The sequence below is a fragment of the Homarus americanus genome, unplaced genomic scaffold, assembly GCF_018991925.1.
Source record: "Homarus americanus isolate GMGI-L3 unplaced genomic scaffold, GMGI_Hamer_2.0 scaffold51545, whole genome shotgun sequence".
NCBI classification, from domain to species: domain Eukaryota; kingdom Metazoa; phylum Arthropoda; class Malacostraca; order Decapoda; family Nephropidae; genus Homarus; species Homarus americanus.
Genome location: NW_024717134.1, coordinates 47,648 through 53,044, shown reverse-complemented (window position 1 = coordinate 53,044; position 5,397 = coordinate 47,648).

Below are 5,397 nucleotides of genomic sequence, written 5' to 3'. Positions count from 1 at the left end.
ATGGTACACTCTCAGTGTTGTGTGGTATACTGCCAGTGTGTGTTTTACACCGCTAGTGTTGTCTGGCCCAGGTACACTGCCAGTGTGTGTGGTACACTGCCAGTGTTGTGTGGTACACTGCCAGTAAGCAGGTGGTACACTGTCAGTGTTGTGTGGTAGACCGCCAGTGTTGTGTGGCACGCTGCCAGTGTGTGTGGTACACCGCCAGTGTTGGGTGCACACTGCCAGCGCCCGGTGGTCCACTGCCAGTGTTGTGTGGTACACTGCTAGTTTTGTGTGTCACACTGCCAGTGATGGGTGGTACACTGCCAGTGTTGTCTGGTACACTGCCAGTGTTGTGTGGTAGACTGCCAGTGTTGGATGGTACACTACCAGTGTTGTGTGGTACACTGCCAGTGTTGTGTGGTACACTGCAAGTGTTGGATGGTACACTGCCAGTATTGGATGGTACACTGCCAATGTTGTATGGTACACAGCCAGTGTTGAATGGCACACTGCCAGTGTTGTGTGGTACACTGCCTGTATTGTGTGGTGCACTGCTTGTGTTGTGTGGTACACTGCCAGTGTGTGTGTGGTACACTGCCAGTGTTGTGTGGTACACTGCCAGTGTAGTGTGGTACACTGTCCATGTTGTGTGGTACTCTGCCAGTGTGTTTGGTACACTGGCAGTGTGTGTGTGGTACACTGCCGGTGTTGGATTGTACACTGTCCATGTTGTGTGGTACACTGCCAGTGTGTGGCACACTGCCAGTGTAGTGTGGTACACTGTCAGTGTTTTGTGGTACACTGCCAGTGTGTGTGGTACACTGTCTGTGTTGTGCGGTACATTGCCAATGTTGTGTGGTACACTGTCAGTGTTGTGTGGTACACTGCCATTGCTTTATGGTACACTGCCAGTATTATTTGGTACACTGGCATTGTTGTTTGGTATACTGCAAGTGTTGTATGGTACACTGTCAGTGTGTGTGGTACACTGCCAGTGTTGTGTGGTACACTGCTAGCGTTGTGTGGTACACTGCCAGTGTTGGATGGTACACTGCCAGTGTTGGATGGTACGCTGCCAGTGTTGTGTGGTACACTGCCAGTGTTGTATGGTATGCTGCCAGTGTTGTATGGTACACTGCCAGTGTTGTGTGGTACACTATCAGTGTGTGTGGTACACTGCCAGTGTTGGATGGTACACTGCCAGTGTTGTGTGGTACACTGCTAGTGTGTGTGGTACACTGCCAGTGTGTGTGTGGTACACTGTCAGTGTTGTGTGGTACACTGTCAGTGTTGTGTGGTACACTGCCAGTGTGTGTGGTACACTGCCTGTGTTGTGTGGTACACTGCCAGTGTTGTTGGTACACTGCCAGTGTTGTGCGATACACTTCAGCTACATAAACTTGCTTTACGCTAGAAACATAATTCATAAATTTTCTCCTCAATATTCTTCAGTAATCAGAGTTCATATAATAGTAACTTTATCAGTTAATATTTCTCTTATCAGTGTTATCTGAATCGGCTGCTTGTGCAATTAACCAGGCCGTTCACATATATTTATTATTTGGGTTTAAGTCACGAAACCCAAACGGTAGTTCCTTGTTTTATTATAAAAGGATTGTATATATAATTCCTGAGTGTAGATCTACCGTAAGTCCCACTGTATAGGAGTGAATGAGAAAGGGACGGCGTTTATGTATTATAAACGTTAGGTCACGTCCTTACGATATAAGTTGATGTGAGCGACTCATGAGTAAGTGACCCATCGAGGGAGGACGGTATGGGTACGTCGTTCCCCCTCGAGGGATGACGGAGCCATCCACTGCGGCTCTCAAATAACGTCTTCCTCTAGTCAAGGATATCAAAGTACTGCTCGCTTCAGGTGGCCAGAGAGCCGGCTACTTATGCCTTTATTCAGCATAGTATGACGCAGCTTCCCGTGGACACACCTTATCACGTGCATTGAACATGTCACCTCATAGCCAGTGGAAAGTTTCAGGGTGGTGAATCTGAATATAATATCAGATGTATTGACCCATTTATATAATATGTTCTGTTGATGAGAGAGGGGCCCATTACATATCTAACTATCTTAACTTAGTCGCCAGGCTGTTTGTTCCGTTTTATTTGTACTGTAGTGTGAGTTAGGGCGAGGAATGTTAATACAAATAACAGAACGTTGCTGTAAGTCTGATATACACCACACCGGGAGTCTTAGGGTAATACCGGCAACAATTAAGATAATGTACAGTACAATAACAAGAGTGTAATTGGGGTTAATCTTTGACATTGGATGATTACACAGAGGGGAGTTTTGTTATGAAGGATAATGGTGTACATAAACCTGTGTTGTCATCTAATCAGTGAAGAAACGTATTTAACCGTTGTAATAACTTATTTTTACTGCTGTGGTTACTCATTTCACCGCGGGTAGTTATTCATTTCACTGCTGTAGTTACTCATTTCACTGCCGTAGTTACTCATTTCACTGCCGTAGTTACTCATGTTAACTCACCGTAACACACTTACTGACGTGTGTTTGTTCAATACGTTAACCCTCGTATGACCCTTGTTTACACATCATCATCATCAACACCATTGTCACCATCACCATCAACATCATCAACACCACCCCTCCCTGCTCGCAATGACATCATAACACTTCCTTCAGTATTATACTTAGAATCTCTCTCTCTCTCTCTCTCTCTCTCTCTCTCTAACTTGATCTCAGTTCTTTCTTTCTCTGAACAATGACCCTAAATGGATAAACAATTATTTAAGGAATATTATTGGACAAAGGAAGGCTATAGGTAGGAGAATAAATAATGGTGAAGTTTACCTCCGAGATTATTATAAGGTATTGGCCGATTGGGTTAAGACCGAGATAAGAACAGCAAAGAGGAATAATGAGCTGAAGGTAGCAAGGGAGGCGAAATCAAACCCCAAGGGATTCTTTCAAATGTATCAAACTAACACACTAGAAAAGATCGGACCAACACAGTCAGATACAGGCTAGCTAACTGATAGCTACGGAGAAATGAGCAATATTATAAATGGATAATAATAGCTAAGTATACAAAAATGTTTCACTTATATAAGAAATTGTTTTTTAATATTTTGTATTCATTTTTATTTGAACTTATAATGAGTTTACTGAACATTGACTCTTGGTTTTATGTATTTATGAAATCATAAATCCAAATTCACATAAGAAGGAAAAATGTTCATGGGTTGGCAACGTTTTTTAGGGAAATGGCTAGTAACTTGTTAATTGTCTGGCCTCATCTAGTAACCCTTAACTTGCTCGTATCCTAACACAGCAAAATTAATCTGTTCTGTGTAGGAAAAATTAAAATAAAAAAAATATTGAACATTATGAAGGCGTGCATGGACACAGATCTAGGTGTGACGATATTGATGAATGTGTATGCTGAGCATAATAGTATATGCTAGTGTCAATATGACGACCTACAGTGTATCAGCATTTCCTGATCATCTGCAGCTATTAAGATTAGTCATTCACTACTAGAAGAAGTTCAGTTTGTTTAACCAATGTCAAAATTGCCAGTTTATTTTATTAGGATTAGTCCCATATATCATGCATTAAACTTAGAAGTAGAAAACAATAGGATATGCATACAAGAATAACATTATAGATCTCACTTGGCTATCTGCAAAGCGACAAGGAGATTAATAACAGCTTGTATTATATAACATTCACATTTCTGAGCTTGTAGTATACAGACGTGCATCTATCTACGCTTAATCTGTACGTGCAGAACGTAGTCTCATGCGATACTCATTGGATACAGCTTGTGTATTTGTAGTGTCTACGACCTGCGTAGGTACTTCTTGGGCGTTTTTTTTTTTAATTTGTGCAGACGTAGAGTTTACTGTAGGAACGTCGTGTACAATGGTGGGAAGCAAGTCAGAGCTCACCTTTTTTAATCTATCCACGTGTACTACGTCGGTAATTTGAGTATCTAGTTTAAGTTTTTTGATTTGTTATCGGATTCTTTGGCAATTATCAGGAAGGGTCCTGAAAATGTCGCCTATTTGAAGCTTGATAGGCTTAGCATGTTTATGTTGTGTGTAAATCATTTCAGCGCGTGATGCTGCTAATTGTTTACGCACTTTTCCATGGAGGTCAGTGAATGTATTGATTTGCTTCTTTGCATAATCATCCATGTTTTATACAGGTTGTGTAGGTCCTGTAAGTATGTCATAGGGCAACCTTTTATCGGCCCCATATATGATATAGTAGGGTGCTTTGCCTGTGAAGCTATTTATTGACCCATCTATTGATGCTGCTACTTGAGGTAACCAATCCTCCCATGCTTCCTGCATTGGATTCACTATATGTCTGAGAATCTCTAGGATTTTGCTGTTGGTCCGCTCAACTAGGCCATTTGATTGTGGGTGATAAGCTGCTGTGAAGCTTTGTTGAATGCCGTATTGTTGGCATATGGTTGCAAGAAGTTGATTCTTAAATTCTGATCCGTTGTCAGATAGAATAACCTTAGGTTTAGTGAACGGACATATGAGATGCGTCACTAAAGAGTGTGCCACAGTCTCTGAGGATTTATCCTCCAAGGGAACTAGAATCACGTAGCTAGAGCCTTGATGGCTTTTTGGCAGTTGCAATAAGTCGATTGTGACTGTGTTGAATGGACGTTCGGGCGTCGGGTATTCGAGAATTGGAGCAGGGTGCATCGTAGTTCTCTTGTGTTGAGCACAAGATAAACAATTAGCAATGTGTCGCTCAATGTCCCTTTTCATTGTACTCCAATAGTAAGATTTTCTTATTTCTGCAAGGCATTTGTCACGCCCTGGATGGCCTGCTTGAGGTGTATTGTGGTAAAGAGTGAGTACAGTGTCTCGTAGGTTGTCAGGTACGACAATTTGTGTGACAGTATCCTGCACTGTTTTTGTTGTTCGGTGCAGTATGTCTTGTTGCAGTTCAAACTGTTTGAACGGAAGAGGTAACTTTGGTAGATTGTACTCCTCACCTGATTCTAGAGCATAAATTACTTTAGACCACATTGGATCTTGCCGTGGTTCCTCTTAATTTTTGTGGAGTGAACAAGGGTATTGGTATGACTGGAGCTATGTGTCTAGACAGTGTGTCGGCAACCACATTCGCGCGTCCTGGTAAGTGTTTAAAGACGGGTTCGAATTCTTGAATGGTCAAGTACCAACGTGCAAGTCTGCCAGAGAGGTTCTTTCCATGGAATAACTCCGTTACTGCTGCATGATCCGTATAGACTGTTATTTGATAACCAAATATCACATCTTTGAACTTCTTTAATGACCAGACAACAGCTAACACCTCTAGATGAGTTACTAAATAGCGTGTTTCTGCATCATTAAGTTTACGGCTTGCATAAGCAATTACTCTATTTTTCCCTCTAGTGT